Source organism: Prinia subflava, chromosome 6 (genome assembly GCF_021018805.1).
Source record: "Prinia subflava isolate CZ2003 ecotype Zambia chromosome 6, Cam_Psub_1.2, whole genome shotgun sequence".
In the NCBI taxonomy this organism is placed as follows: domain Eukaryota; kingdom Metazoa; phylum Chordata; class Aves; order Passeriformes; family Cisticolidae; genus Prinia; species Prinia subflava.
Genome location: NC_086252.1, coordinates 7,861,329 through 7,878,304, shown reverse-complemented (window position 1 = coordinate 7,878,304; position 16,976 = coordinate 7,861,329).

Below are 16,976 nucleotides of genomic sequence, written 5' to 3'. Positions count from 1 at the left end.
TCACTATTCATGGCAAGGCTGATAACAAGGTCAGAGCAAGGTCACTGCGAAAAATAGATTGGGCTTCGCAAAGAACAATTGGTATTTCCAAAGCTGGGCACAACTTGTGCTATCCAAAGCAAAGTGTCAGCAAAGCTGCCCAAAAAAACTCCAACAAAACAGCTTCCAAGTTAAGAGGCCTAGGAACAGACTGGAAGGATAAGGAAATACAGAGGCAGAATGTGCTTGGGACAACAGCTGTATCATGGGTGGGCTGTTCTGTATGCAATGGAAACATATTTCCTTAAAGATTAAAATTCTATCAAATTAAAAATTAACTATATTTGCACATCAAAGGAAGTTAAATCCTCAGTCGTGGATTTAGTAAAGGCTTTTCTCTACGTTCCATAATGCAGTGGTTTGACCCAATATATGCAATCATGCAAAAAACAGGAAAAAACATAATTTTTATTATATTATGGGATAATAAAACACCTACTCAAAGGTCTGCTCAGATTTAGCGATTGAGTTGTGACCAATGTTTGTTCCCCCCATAGCTGGAGAACATTCACACGTGTTCCTTCCCACATGGACTTTCTAAAACAAGCACAGGGCTCCCAGCCCAGGCACTTCGCATATTCTTTCTCTACTACCTGGCTGCACGTTTCAGTGAAGAACCTACAGATCTTTCCTGAGGGATTTATCCACCAACAGGCTTGGAAGCTGTGGGGAAGGGCAGACAGGCAAGCCCACGAGCTCAACATCTAGAAGCAAACAGCAATCTGAGCACATAGTCTAAGGACACGGAGCCACCACACTCCTGCTTAATAGGTTTCTAGGGTGACTATCCATCACCAAGTCACCTGGGTGTTATTACAAAATCAGCTAATTAAAACCACACCCTGAGATCTAAACGAGCATAGGGAGTGCTGGTGAGTAATGACAAGTTACACAAGGCCTGTCAGCCTCCTGGAGCTGGGAACTGCTGGCTGTAGAGAAAAATATGTGTTGTAATAATCCCTCACGAGCACCACGGTGATGGAGGAGCACAGGCAGGAGCACGGAAGCCTTGCTTACCTACAGAATATTTCTGAGAGCTCCTTCATTCCTAGCAAAGGAAAGGTTAAAGATGTCTTTTCCCTCTTCAGGTCATTGATAAAAGGCAGCTGTCCCAAAAGAGGGTTTGATTCTCTGCCTCCCACGGCGGAGATGGGCAATCTTCACTGAATGGGCAAGGAAGGTGGCTCTGCAATTAGCCTGGGAGAGAGTGCTCACCCCTCCTTTCCCTAATGACTGCAGCACCAGGCACCCTCCCCGGAGGAACCAGCCTGGTCCTTCAGGAAGAGCAGTGCCCAGCAGAAGGGCTCATTCCAAGGCATGCCCTGAGTTTGTGGCCTGCATTTCAAAACCCCCGTGTGCCTGGGGCTGATCCTTGGAGAGCCGGGGCGCAGGCAGAGACACGTGCTGGGAGAGGCGGCTCCTCGGGAGGGGCTGGAGGATGTGCTGCAGGATGTGCTGCCGCCCACCTGGGCCTCACCTGCACACCCTGAGCTTGCAGTTCCCCTCTCCCTGCCACCTGCACGCCCTCACTGCGGCCTCCGTGACGTGTCCTTGCCTTGGGAGGTGCCCTGTGAGATGCACACCCCTGGATGTCCAAGCAGACAGACCCCACTCTGGATTTGCGCCTCAGAGAGCTGCGTTATGCTGCAGTTTCATTTTTCAAACAGAAATGACAGCAGGATGAAATCTTGAGTTGATATTGGGGCTTTGCTGTCACATGGAAGTTATCTTGGGCATGGAACAGAGGAAGAGGAGAAATCAAACTCCAGTGCTGCTGGATGGATTTGCACAGCAAGTCCAGCAGCTTCTGGATAGCCACAGATGGTCAATCACACCCCAGCCAAGCCGTGCTTGGTGGGCACAGAGTGATGCAGGACCTCCTCAGCAGGTCAGACAGGTCCTGTTTGTGCCAGTCCCACTCCAGTGTGCACTGTAAAGCTGAAAGGCAAGCTGTCTACAGCCACAGCTCCAGGAACTCTGAATGTCTGGCAGGCCTGGCAGACCCCTCTGACTATTAGCAAGGTTGTTTGGTCACTGTATTCCGGACTCCTTGGTCTGAAGTCCAAGATATTCCAAATATATTGCTGGGGTTTGCAGCTTCTGGCCAGAATTCCCCTCTCTGCCAATCTGGATGTCTGAAAATCTCCAGAAAGTGACATTGTCTGTTTTTTCTTGGTTTCTTTTCCTTGCCCATCAAAAACTTCTGTCCAGAAACACTTTTACATTATAAAAACCCCTTACAGAATACTCCTCAGACCCATCCCAAAGGATGAGTGTCCTTTTGGATGCCATTACAACTATCACAATCAGAAATGTGCGTAGCAGGAGCAGCGATGAGAGAGGAGCACAGGACAGACACTGAAGATTAACACCTCTGGGCAGGAAGTTGCATCCTGTCTACAAAGGGCCCCAAAAACCTTTATTATCTATAGATATTATCTTTATTTAGAGTCCAGAGGTCTGCCCATTTTCCCCAGCTTGTTTCAACAAAGATCAAAGGAAGATTCACTACTGTCTTCTTCTGCATTGCCAGAAGGTAGTAGTAGCAACAGTAATTGGGGCTCTTTACGGTCAAAATGCTTATAAAAAACCCTTTTCTAATTATTTAATAATGAGACACTTGATGATGCACTGGAAGCAACACTCATTGCCTCCAAGAAAACAGAAGTAGCATCAGAAGTCTGCTTGACGAAAAATTGCTATGGAAGAGGGTGCCCTCTGTAGACACTAATCCATCCTTCCCTGGGAAAGAGCTAACTGGCACCTGCCTTTCCAAAAATAATTCCAGGACAGCCTGTGTCAGATATATATCTGTATCTCACTAGAAGTGGGTGAGGAAGGCTCAGTTTTGCCATCCTGACAACTGAAAGACAACATTAAGGACTCCTGAGGGCAAATGGGATTGTGTATTTATCTGAGATACAACTTCTTCCTAGAAGCTAAACAAGAGGATAAATGTGGAGGTAATATCCAGCCTCATATGACACAGCAAGGCATGAATCTCCTCACCAGTTCAGGCTCTCACTTGTGTGAAGAGACCCGAAGTGCACAAATAACATAACATGTAAGAGCAGAAATCAGCAAACAACAGATAATTGCCTCCATTTGGAAATGTTTTTCCTCTCAGCCCACGAACAGCAAATTGGGAGCTCCATGATACCTAAACATGGGCTTCATTTGATTAATCCAGCTATTGTAGAATCAGCAATTTATCACCCGCATTTACATGAAGTAAATTAGGCACAGATTACTTTAGAACAAGGGTGGGCTAGCAGTGGGACGAAATACTGCAAGCAATTCTGTGCTGCAGGACTATCTTCAGATTGTTTTGGGCACAAAGGCTGTCCAGGAGCTCATCATGTGGAGACAGGCAGGAGCCTCGAGGCCCCATTAATGTAAAACACTTTGTTCCTAAGCCACTGGGGTTTATGGAATCTCCTCCAGTCCAATATTTTAATGCCATTTGGATACAGTTGGAGGTTTTGTGACAGTGACGTTATCTTAAATTCCACAGGAAAGTTGATAAAACCCCAGAATTTAAAACATCCTTATCAAGCATTGGTTATACAGTGGGTTTGAGAAGGGGAGAGAATTTGGAAAAACAACTCTCCTGCACGTGAGAAGGTGGAATAACTCACACACACATAGCTACACACTGTGGTGTGAGAGCAGAGGGAGTTTCAGCATCACTTTGCCTTGAGTCTTGAAGAGTGCTTATATTTTCTTTTATTCTTAAAGGCATACAGAGCTGGGGCTGCAATGCTTGGGGCTCACTTTGAGCTGAGCTGGAACGGTGTGTCAGATACCCATGGACACATTCCCACATTTCCTCACTTTTCCTTGGAGTATGAGGAGGCCAAACTCAAATCTGCCAGCAAAATCCCTGGAACAAACCATCTTAAAATCTACAGCCCTTTCATAACCCAAAGTTTAAATAACCCAATTGTTTATACACGTGCTTGTCTCCACAGGCAACTGCAAAGTGGAGCAGCTCCCCACAAATGGGAAGAAAAGCCTGTGGAAAAATCCCCACAGGACTGGGAGCCTGTGGGAGCCAGAGGCCTCTCTGGATGGCAGGAAGGCGTTTGGCATTCTGTGGGTACAATGCCAAGCACCACCAAAATCAAACCTCAATACAGACATTGGTAAGAATGATTTCATTATTCAGGGCTCAGCAAAGCTGGGGAGTCAAACATCTTTTTTACAGGAGAAAATGTGAAAACCTCACACTGCCTTTTTCCTGGACTGGATGCTGGGAACTTCCAGACAAGTTTCTGCATTATGCATTGGGTTTGAGACTTTTTTTCTCAATTTCTAGAACCACAGAGTCACAGAATGGCCTGGGTTGGAAGGGGTCTTAAAGATCATCTCACTCTAAGTCCCTGCCAAGGGCAGGGGCCACTTCATCTCTTCCCTGAGATCAGGTTGTTCAGAGGATGCACAACAAGCATCTCTTGCAGTTATTTTTTTTCCACAGGCAACTATCAACAGCTCTAAACCCAGTTCCAAATGCAGCTTGGGTCAAGTTTCAAAAATCTCATGTTCTGAGTCTGTGGGTGTGCCCATTTTCCTTTAGTGTGGCGACAGCACTGCATTTGTAGGGGCTATATTTAATTTTTTTTTTTTTAATCTGCAAGGCAGTTATCTCTGACAGTGAGTGTGTCACACAGCAGCATTTCTTGCAGGGATTGCACAAATGAGCCTCCAGCCTCTTGCCTTAACAAGCTACGCGACCCAGTGATGTTCAGCATGGCACTCCTTGTGTTTTATTGCTGCCTGCAAAGATTTGTTTTGAGCTTCTTTCAGTGCCAAAGGTCTTTATTGCTAAACAGCCCTTGCTGTTGAGAAATATGTGAATTTAATGTACTCATACTGGAATGCCTGCTTGGAAGGTTGTGGAAATTCAACTTAAAACTGCGATCATCTCTTTCTTCCCCTCTTTTTCGTCCTGTCTCTGAGTTTTCTCTTTGCTGTTTGTAAACCACTCCCTGAGCTGGTTCCTGTGCTGTAGCAGCTCTTGATGAAGCAGGCAGTCACCTCAGTGCTGCTCAGGCACATGAAAGGGATGATCTGGAGGAGGAAGGGGCAGTGGCAGGCCTCATAAGAGCAGCATCCTGCTTGTGCTGCTCTGATGAGATGTGAACTAGCTCCATTCATCTCCACCATGCTACTCATAATCAAAATCCATCCACAGAAGAAAGCAGAGCTAGCAACGCTTTCCTTGGCTGTTCGGCAAGATGCCTGCAGGGAGGACGTGGAAGAATCTTATGAAGAAGAGCACCAAAGCTCATCCTGGATTATTTCATACCTGGAAGAGGTCAAGGCAGGTTTCTGGAGGTCTGGTCTTTGGAGAGGAAATAGAAATCAAGCTTTTGAACATTCTGCATCAAAGCTCTCTTGCTTGTGCCACTGTTGCCTCTGTACCTTTTGCTAGGAAACAAAAAGCTCCCATGACAGCTACCAGCAGCTACATGAGTGGAGCTCTCTTACTAGACTGGGAGAGAAGTTCTAAGTATGAAAATGTGTCTGTGAATTTTTAAACAAGTCTGGCACCTTTCACATTGCTTTTCAGCAAGCACTCTCCACTTCCAGCAGGAGCTCTGACAGTTTACTGGGAGCAAATCCTGCACTGTATTCTGAAAGTACATTTGCAGTTTTATGCTCTCAGGTATTTCATTTTTCTCCCTGACGTTTCTGGTGCTGGGATCTGGGATATAAGTGAGAGTACTTCTTTACTTGAAGCAAAAGATTAATTTTCAGCTCTCACAACTGAAAAGAAAAGCTGAAAACCACAGACTCTAAGAAGACATGGTAATCAGAAAGGCCACCACAATTTTTGAGCAGTTTGGGGTAGTGCAACTTTAATTGTGGCTGTCTCTGATTGTTGCACATGAGAAATCTGATTCTAAGAGTTCATGGTCAGGGAAGAGAAGCACATGAAGTAGTTAAGCTATCCAGTTAATGCTCCAAATCTGATCACCACATATTGCATAAGCTGCCCTCAGACAAGCCACAGATTCAGTACTACCTGCTTGTAGAAATCATAACAACCAGCATTTGGCAGCCTCTGAGAAACCTACCATTTTCTAATGGGCTGTTCACGGTGACCCCAAATAGACAAAATTAATCTAATAAGGTGTTCATTATGTATCATTTAGAGCTCGTGCAAGTGTCAGCCCAGAACTCAGGACCACACCTGACCTTTTATTAGACACGTTTTTCTAACCACCACTTTTTAGCAGGCTGTGCTGTAAAGCTTTTATCCCGGTGACTGATGGAAATATCCCTCCTCCCCTCCAGCGCTGAGCATCCCGCTCCATTAATGCTCCAGCTCTTATCACACCTCCTCACTCCTGCTCCTGCGATGAAGGGCAGGAGGTGCATTGTGTCTGCCGGCCCCTCTCAGAACATCTCTATTGCAGGTACAGGCCATTAGAAACGGAACAAAGAAAGCAGCCGGTGTGGAGATGAGAGGAGGTGGTGTCCGTGGCACGTCAGGGGCGCTGGGATGGCCCATCCACGTCAAAGCGCGGGGATCAAGGTGAAACATCCCCCGGGTCAGGGCCCTGACTCACAGGCACTGACGCAAACAAGCGCGGCTGTAAAACACCAGTGACAGGCGGCAGGAGTAGCGGCAGCCCTGTGCCAGCGCTGCAGCACAGCCGGGGCAGCCAGCCCGCAGCCAGAGCCGGGAACAGCGGGATGCGTGCCCTGCTGCAAGGAGAGCCGCCCCTGGGGGATGCTCTGTCAGCATCAGACTTTGTCAGATTCCTCAGCCCGGGCTGGGGGGCCTCCGTGGTGCAGGGAGTTCAAGATGCTTCAACACCTTTAGAAATAATCTCAACAGCAAAAGGGCTTTGTTTGCAAATGGACAAGTGGCACACCAGTGTCCTATGAAAGAAATCATCACGCTGCCTGGAACACTGACTCCTGAGCCAGGGCAGCAAAGCATGAAGCCATAACCTAAGTTTGCAAATACCCAGCAGCCCCAAAAATCTCAGGGCCTGTTTGCAGCTACTGCATGTGGTTTAAGAAGTTCCTCTTTTAAGGCTTTGAGGAGGTGCTCAAAGTGTCTTCCCCTCTGTGGAGAAAGAGAGAGCTGTGTGCTCCAATCTGGAGCTCAGGAGGGATGTGGAGCTGTTTGAGCCAGTCCAGAGGAAGCCCCAAGAGGATCAGAGGGATGGAGCAGCTCTGCTGTGGGGACAGGCTGGGAGAATTGGGCTTGTTCAGCCTGGAGAAGAGAAGGCTTTGGGGAGACCTAATTGTGGCCTTCCAGTGCCTGAAGGAGCGGACAAGAAAGATGGAGAGAGACTCTTTACAAGGGCCTGGAGTGACAGTGCAAGGGGGAGTGGCTTCCACTGACCAAGAGTAGGTTTAGATCAGACTTTAGAAAGAAATCCTTCCCTGGGAGGGTGCTGAGGCCCTGGCACAGGGTGCCCAGAGAAGCTGTGGGTGCCCCTGGATCCCTGGAAGTGTCCAAGGCCAGGCTGGACAGGGCTTGGAGCAACCTGGGATAGTGGAAGGAGTCCCTGCCCATGGCAAGGGGTGGAACTGGATGAACTTTAAGGTCCCTTCCAACCCGAACCATTCCATGATTCTGTCTCAAACCCGGGGCAAAGCTAGAGCTGTTCATCTGAAGTGTTGCTATGAGGTGCTTCCACTGCCTGTTTTGAACTCCACAGTCTCCTGCATCACTTTTCCAGGGTTCTCCCTGGCCCTGTGTGTCTGCCTTTACCTTCACTGCTCTGGGGAGTGACAGTCAACTCACTCCTAAGCGTGCTAACCAAGAGAGACACAGAATCATAACCAGCTCTATCTGTGGCACATTAAAGACCAGCCCACATAGGTCGTGAGGGATTTTAACTATGGAAGGTCCTTTCCTTTGGGGTACAGTTTCCTCTCGCTTGAATCAATGATCATTTGTTACATTAATTCAGAGACAGAAATCAGCTACACTGCATTCATGCTCTCTAATTGTCCAGCTGGAAAAAAAATCAATGCTTTTATTGAATTAGCCAGTTGCCACAGCAAGTTTCCTTTGATTTCTACGGTTCCCATGAATCAATAGAAGTCTGTCATTGCCTCTAAGTGGAGCAAAGTCAGGCCCCAAGTCACGGGGCTGGATGACAGCATAAACCTTCCCGCAGAGTTCTGTGCATTAGGTGCACTCGGGACTGCTCGGCAATTTCCCAAAAACTACCTCCAGTGATTTCCTCCACTGCCTCAGCGACTGCTCCCGGCTCCTAACTCCACCCCTGCTTATCAATTCTCATCTCTCACGCTTCCTATCCTCTCTTTTCCTGCCTCCTCATCAGGTTTTTCTGTGCCCTCGGCAGGACCTCCTGCTGCTGTCTCCGTGTTGTCTGAGGTGCAGGTATCTCAGCCAGAAACATCTTTCCCTGATAAACCCAAATGCCTCCCCACGACTCTGTGCTGTTGGCAGTCATCTTTAACCAAACTGCTGGTCCAAATAGTTCGTCTGGGTTGGGTTGCCTTTTTTTTTTTTTTTTTTTTTTTTTAATTTCAGAAAGGTAATTTGGTTGCTCTTTTCCAGCCTTCCTATGAAAGTGGCCGTGTTTTATCAGCACAGCTGGCTGGGAAGCATGACTCATCCATAAATTACCTTTTACTGCCTTCCTTCCCTTTGTCAGCCCTCCTGCTGTCAGCTACGTGGGACAGCACCATTATTCTTCGGTGTTTAGCAAACACTCTACACATAATGGGCGATACTGTAAACAAACGAAAATCAGAGCTGAAATCAAATGGAAGCTGACTGACGGGACTTTTGTGAAGCCCTCTGAGCTTTGCAGGGGTTTAATCAGCTGTGCTGCACCGTTTCGGGGCTCTCTCAATGGCTCTGCCTTACTGCCACGCTTAGACAGGATCCCAGGGGCATGGCCACGGAAATCAGGTCTTTAGCTCTGTTCCCCGTGGCACACTCGGGCTGATTAAGAACGATTGGTGAGAGGAGCCGTGTGACTTGTGACTGGCATGAAATGATGGATGGCCCCAGCACTCATTGCCTAATCAGAATTTCTTCCAGGGAAATCGGGGGAAGCAATAGAAATTAATGCTAAGGAATGGCAGGCTGCAGGAGATGTCAAAACGGATGGGGGAAACTTCCCAAGACAAGTTGGCCCTTTTTTACTGAGGGCAGAAGCTCATAAAAATCCTGTGCAAACAAATTTTGGTCATGCCGTAGAGAACACAGGGAAAGGCAAGGATTGTAAAGATGACTAAGTGCTAATCTGAGCAAGAGTGAAAATCAGGGGGAAACAGGAAAGCAAGTTCAGAGGGCTGCAGTATTTCAGCTATACAAGAATTGGGAGCAAAACTGCTGCATGGCACGACACAGCTCAAACTGGGGCATCAAACCATTATGAAGAGTATTACGTGGTATTATTTGTAGAAGAAACAGCAGTGCTTTCACAGTGCCAACAGTGAGAAGCTTGTGAATATACATGTGTTGGAAGTGGATATTGTTTGTGTGGTATTGCCTACCTCAAACACTTACAACTTTCAAGTTAGGCTCAGGAAACTGTGAAAGCAGCTCGAAAATTGATGGGGTTATAAAAACACTCCATACATTCTGAAGGCTTCTCTTCCAGTTTTCAACCTTCCTGGTTTATTTCTGCTGTGCAGGGGTAAAGTCTGCTCCAAGTGTCTGCAACAGAGCCAGAGATCAGACTTCAAATGCCAGACTTCCCACAGCCTTGTTGATTATCCATGCTTGGGAATACAAGGAACACCATGGAATTCAGAATTCAGGGTCTTCCCAAGATGCTTAGAAGAGGATCTTTTCAGCCTAAAATATCTGTGAAGAAAAGAGCCACCCTCTTTCCAGATGGGATAACACTGCTAACCCAGTAAGACTATGAACAGTGGGTCAGCAAAGGGAGGTTTTGGCTGGGAAATGTCAAACCTGAACAAAAATACAGGATGTGAAGAATTAACCATCCTTTCCCCGAACCATAACATTAGACTCGAATCTCTGACATTAATTCAGGAGTAAAAACCCTTTCACATGGTTCAATCATGTTCTTAATTCCTACTCTCAGTGTGCTCCTTGCCATGGCTTATGGCATCAGTGGAATTTGATGCTGCCTAACTCTGGGATTTCAGTCCCTTGCAGTGGTTAATCTACAAAAGAAGAACTTCCCGTATTCTATCTGAAGGATTTTTATCTGACCCACTGGATTAAGCTGCCTCTTGCCTGGAGAAATAGTTCTTCTCCCCATGTGTTTGTTATGATGCTGATGTGTGCCCATGAGATGAGTTAAAAGGAGTCTGTTCCCAGATCTGACAAGGTGTGTATTTATGTGGAAAACAGTGTAAATAAAACCAACCAACCAAAAAGTCCTACTTCCCAGCTCTCCAGAAATAGCTAAATGTTGCATATTGTCAGCAGAATTTTATGTTTTGGGAGTTCTGTCCCCGGCATGTTTGCTTCTTTTCATCTAGGCAATAAAACACAGCAACACAAACTGAAGTGTGACCCTGTCCTTATTTGTCACCCAAGTCTTAATAGAGAATGAGCTGAGGTCATAATTATGTGATTGATGATAGTATCATGAATTAAAAAGCAGGGCTGGAGAAGACATTAGTTAGGCAAATTGAAGAAAGTCCATTGAAAGTCTGTAGCTGTGTTTTGCAGGAAGTCTCAATAAATTCCCTCTGGCCCTGCTGCCTTGGCCTGAGTCTTGGGCTCAGTTTCTACCACCAAACTCAGACAAGGCCAAAATTGTCACCCCCGTGTGTCTGCTAATTTAGCTCAGGAAACCAGCTCCACACAATGAAAGCTCCAGTGGCTCCGGAGCCACTGAGCACAGATGGGCACAGGGACAGAGTTTCCATGCCTGAATTGCTGGAGACAGGGGGAGGAAAAGGTGGAGGAAAGCAGCACCAAGCAGAGCCAACGCTGACCCTGCCCCAAGAGAGTCAGGGATCCTCAGGACATGAGGCACGAGCAGCATCACTGCAGCTCCAGGTTAATTAGTCCCTGCCTCAGCTCTGCCTAATGAGGGGTGGTGTTTGTCATCCCCATCCTGAAGGCTCCCTGCCGCTTCCAGGTGGATTTGCCACACGAACACAGGCACTCTGTGCCCAGGATTGATGGAACTCAGTCCTGCCAAGGGCTTTTCACCAAGAGATTTCAACTGTGAACAGGCTGCTCCCCCCTGCTCCATGCAGGAAAACACCAACACCCCTCACTGAATTTGCACAGGCTTGTCATAACCTCGCATTTCCCAAAGCCAGAGCTGTACTAAGCTAGCTCCAAATATTAATGGAACCTAGTTAATGGAACAGAAGCTACATGATTAAATCCTACTTTCCTGAAAATTTGTATCTGGAAAACGACAGAGTTTATTCTAGAGCCCGGAAATGCTCATTTTAAGGCCTCCTGAACAACTTCAAATGTTTGGTTTTTAATGAAAAGCTGAAAAACTTGGCTTTGATTGAGGTGAAAATGAAAAGGCTTAAGAATGTTTTCTGGGGGGAAAATAGCCCCATTTCTTTTTCTAGCCATAAAGCATCAAGAAGATGATTTTGAAAAGCCAGAATTTGTCCTGTTGTGACTTGAGACTGAGCAAGGAAGGTCAGAACAGAAAGAAGGAACCACAACTGATTATGAATGCAGGGCATACAAGATAACAGTGTTTTCAGAAAGCACAAGAAACTCCCGGAGAATCCAAAGCCATTGGGTTTTGAGCACAGAGAAGAGATAACATTTATTTTTAATTTTTTGTCCCCACAGTTCTTCATTTAAATGTTATCTGTGTTCCTAAGGCCAAAATACAGTTACCTAGTGCAGTTACTTGGGAGGAAAAAAAAGGAAAGGAACAAGCGATTTGTGAAAAAATGTCTCACTCTTTTCTTCTGTTATTAAAATTAGACTGTGTAAAATCAGCAAAATCTGAAAATGGATGATTTGCTGCAACTCAGCCCATCTGCCAGCCAGAGACTGCTCCAAGCCTCGCTGGCTGTGGCACTGCCTGCTGTGTGATGCTGGCCATGCCTCTTCACACAGCCCTGTCTCTCTTCCCATGCTCCTATTTAGCCATGATTTCTATTCAGCTCACAGGGTCTTGCGGCAAGCCCTGTTCTTATCCTGGCTCCCCGGGGTCTAGAGCTCAGTTAGCTCTAATGTAACAGATAAATAACCTCGCATGGCTGTCTTTCCAGGAGAGCCTCCTCATGCCGCCTTTGGCAAGCCGTTGCTTTTCCAGGCGTTTCAGGGCAATGGCAGCTCTGCCTGCGTTTGCTGTCGGTCTCCTGTGAGCCTGACAGTGCTCCCGTGCTCCCCCAGAGCGCTGGAAGCGAACGCAGGCTCGCAGCGTTTCCTTCCCTGCAGCCAGCTCCTGATGTCAGACACACAGAGGAGTCCCGTGGAGTGATGGGGTTTGTGCCTGAACCCTTCAGAGCCAACGTGGGCTCGTCTCCCGCTCAGGGAAATCAGTTTCCTCCCTGCCTGGAGTCTCTCTTCTCTAGGTAAGTGTGTCGAGGGTTTTGTGAACCAGAGATGACTCGGACTGGATTGTTATGTAAAATCACTCTGGTCCTTCTTAACCTGTTGCAGGCTCCCTCACCAGATGCTTCCCAACTACCAGAGCCATGATTCTGTTTGTATTTTGTACTAAGAAAAGCTCCTCATTTAGGATTTTGCCTCTGCTTTTCACCTCTGCTTTGCTTTTTTGCAGTAGATCTACAAGAGATGGTGCCTGGTGGACGGTAAAACGATGCCACCAATGGCTCCAGGCTCTCGCTGGGACACAGGAGAACACCCCGCCCATTTCATCATCTCCCAGATCCTGCTGGAGCAAATTCCACCTATCTGGGGAACCACAGTGAATTAACATGCAAATTGAAACCTAAGCCAAGATTCATGTCACTGTCATCTTTATGCATTAGACCGTAGATCATGAAAGGAATTATGCTCCAGCTGGCTAATTAAGTAAACATGAAGCAGACGAGGGGAGCAGACAGGGGTCTAAGAGCCTGGGTGGAGGCAGGAAATCCTCCTGTGAAGATGGGCAAGTTTGTTAGGGGCAGGTTCAAAATGCACAAATGACAACAGCAGACCAACAATGGGACTTGGAGGTGGACTCCTGTCCATGTCCAAATACTGCACGGGTTTCCACTTCCTCTGCCTTACAGAGCAGCAAAGAGACTGTGAGATGAGACAGGGCTTGAGAACAAAGCTTCTCCCTGCCCTCTGTCCAGGCCAGGGTCTTCCAACAGGTTTTTGCCAGCACTTGTCCCAGCCCAAACCTCAGTGCTCTAAGGCAGCTACAAGCTGGCTTTGCTGCAAACTAATCAAGGGGAACTGTACGCAAAAGATGGGGAACTCAGCCAGAACCCCTGCTGAAAAACAAAAGTGCTGTTCCTTACGCAGGCATCTTGGATGGTTCCATCCCGATGCCAGCAACCAGCTGTTTTAACTGTCCTAGCGCGCTCTAGTGGGAGCCGGCTCCCTGCACATTGGGCATCCCGGCAAGATCCCGGCGGGATCCCGGCGGGACAGCTCTCCCACCCAGGGACACAAACACCGGTCTCCATAGAGCTGGGGGCAGAGGGAGACACCAATGAATCCGTGATTTCAACTTCCCACTGTGGCTGCCCCATCCCTGGCAGTGTCCAACGCCAGGTTGGACATGGGGGCTTGGAGCAACCTGGGATAGTGGAAGGTGTCCTGCCCATGGCAGGGGGTGGAATGAGATGAGCTTTGAGGTCCCTTCCAACCCAAACCATTCTGGAATTCCATGGTGCTGTGAAAAGGAAAGCAACCAGTTATTTGTGGATAAAGCAATTTCTTCACACCTACAGTAAAAATACCCCACCAAAGTAACAAAGTATTTCCTTCTCTTTTCTTTCCTCTGGGAATTCTTCCTTTCACACAAATAGCTTGACAAGGCAAGGAACCTCAAAGTGGATGGATTTTTTTTTTTTTTACTGCAAAGCCCATATTTGCAATTCCAAACACCTGTTCAGCCACAGCCTCCATGTGGGGTTCAGATCATAGAGTAGGCACTGAGTCGCCAACAAGAGAAACTATTTCTTACTTTTCTGGCATTATTTCTGCCTCTATGCTTGGATAGGAACCAGCCTCTGGGAGGAAAGGAATGGGAGCGTTCAGAAAATAAATCGTCCTTCAGTTTATGCACCTTTGGGTCTCATTCATAACCCAGAGCATCAGGAGAGTAACTCAGGCTGAAATCTGCAATATTTATTCTATTACAAGGAAATTGGTTCTTTTGCAGGAAGAGCATCAGACATTGGTATCACAGGTTTGGGAAAACCGACCACTGGTGCTGGTGAGTGAAGAGGGGATGTAACCTTCACACCCCAGGTCAAACTGAACGTGCAGAGCTCTTTGGTGTCTCTGGAGTTCAGCTAAAGGCTCGCTGTCACCTCAGCAGCTCCATGGGACCCTGAGAGGGATTTACAGTGACAGCCGACAGCCGGCACGCCGCGGATGTGATTTAACCAGGACCTCCAAGGAACGCGGTAAAACAAAAGCTGCTGCAGGCTGATAAGGGCTGAAAAAGAAACTCAGAATGCATCAGGGCTCTTGAGCCTCTCTGTCATTGTGGAACACGCCTGGCCAGCCTGTTCAGCTCAGTGCTGAAGCTCCCCCAGAGTTAACTCAGTGAGGGGCACAGGCAGTGCGAGGCAGCTCCCAAACAAGGTCCAACACAGCAATACCCAGCAGCTCTTTTCCTCCTGGAATACACCAAGAAGATTTTACCCTGAAGTTCTCATGAACCCTGAGAGCAAAAGGCAGACCAAACCAAAAGCCTGCATATAGCAGTAACCCTTCAGAAAGAGCCTGCATTCAATTCCACTCTCAGCTCTACTGTTGTGCAGCATCTGCGACAGGGCACTTGAAGCCTCCAGGAGACCTTTGCAGTAGTCAATCCCATAATATTAAGCAAGGGGCATAGGTAAGTGCTTGCAAGACTGTGGTTTCTGGAAGACTGGAGAAACTGAGGCCCAGTGCCTGGCAAACAACATCCTCAAGGGAGACAGCAGATATCAGAATACACTTCCTTGCCTCCCACTTAAATAGCTGCCAGGGCAGAAAACAGGAGTTAGGGCAGGACTCAGATGTATTTGTCTTACATCACGCTGAATACCACAGCCTTTGCTTGAGGGCAACACAGAGCATAGCAGAGGCAAGGGGTTGTTGAGGAAAGGCGTGGGGAGGGATGGAAATGAAAGCAGATCAAGGAAGATAAGCTTGGTGTGATGGGAAATTTCAAAGCTGAGGCCCGTGTTCATACAGGCAGAGATGCCCACAATAAGATGATTTTCCACAGCAGCCTTGTGATGAAGGGACACCTTTCCTGGGGTAAGACAGACCCAAATCAGGCCCCTTGTGACACTTCATCTCTGAAGCCCCAGACCTGGTCAGCTGTGGACATCCACACTGAATGGAGTTCCTGCTTTTTGGCTGGGTCTTCCTTGTCCACTGGCAGGCCCAGCCCACCCTCTGCTAGCCCACAGGCAGCTGCAGGATGCTGGAGTATCCTACCTTGTTTGCTTCCTACCCTAACAAATTAATCAACAGCCAAAGTGACCTGCTTTTCTACACTCTTCTTGGTCTGCTACATGGAAAGAAACAACACAATAGAAAACAGACTCACAACAGAGACTCAGCCAAGCTAAAAAGCATTGCTTGCTCCCTACAGCCTAAAGAGAAGGGAATCTAGGGTATTGTCCTAACGCCAGCAACACCATCCCTTTTGTATGCCTCTATTCAGCTTCATCCTCTTTTTACTTCTCCTTATTAACACAGCAGAGCACAGTGCTTATTAAGCCTGATTTTTCTTTCTTGGATGTAGGCCCCAGAATGATTTAGAAATAACCTTAATGTGGTATTTGTAATTCTAGCATTTACCTCTTCCCATTATTTCCAATATGATGTTACTGCATTCTTGGCTCAGGACGAGGTTCTGTAATGCTTTAAAACACCAGGAAAAAGCTCCAATGAGACCTCATTCCTATTGAATAAATGATGGGACATGAGCAGGGCACAGGATATTTGAATATCCTTTAAACATCACCAAAACCAATTAAAATTAAGCTCTATAAAGCAAAACTAAATCTTTGCAGAGGCAGACTGTCTGATTTTCCTGCAAAGCCATCCTCAAAACAGGGGCTGTCAATCACATCCAAATCCAGACACCCCTCTAGGACACAGCCAGAACGTCCCCTCTCGGATGCAGAATCACAGAATGGTTTGGCTTGGAAAGGATCTTAAAGATCATCCAGTTCCAACCCCCTGCCATGGGCAGGGACATCTTCCACTATCCCAGGTTGCTCCAAGCCCCATCCAACCTGGCCTTGGACACTGCCAGGGATCCAGGGGCAGCCACAGCTTCTCTGGGCACCCTGTGCCAGGGCCTCACCAGGAAGAATTTTTTCCCAATATCCCATCTAACCCTGCTGTCTTCCAGTCTGACCCCATCTCCCATTGTCCCGTCACTCCAGGCCCTTGTAAAGAGTCTCTCTCCATCTTTCTTGTCAGCTCCTTCAGGCACTGGAAGGCCACAATTAGATCATCACAAAGCCTTCCCTTCTCCAGGCTGAGCAATCCCAGTTCTCCCAGCTTTTCCTCAGAGCAGAGGTGCTCCATCCCTCTATGTTGGTGACCTCCTCTGAACTTGCTCCAACAGCTCCATGTCCTTCCTGTACTGGGACAGGGATTAAACCCAAACCACCCCCCGCCACTCCTGCACAAACAGACACCTCACCTCAGGTGCCAAGGGACAATGAACTGCTGGACAGGCTGATAAGGTCCCTCCCAGTGTTTGCCTGAAGGCAGCAGTGTCCCTGTCCTTGTGCACAGGCTGACAGGGCCACCAGGCACCCTGCTGGAACACACAGCTGCTCTGCGACACTGGATAGAAATGCAGTGCTCTGTCAAATTGTTCATT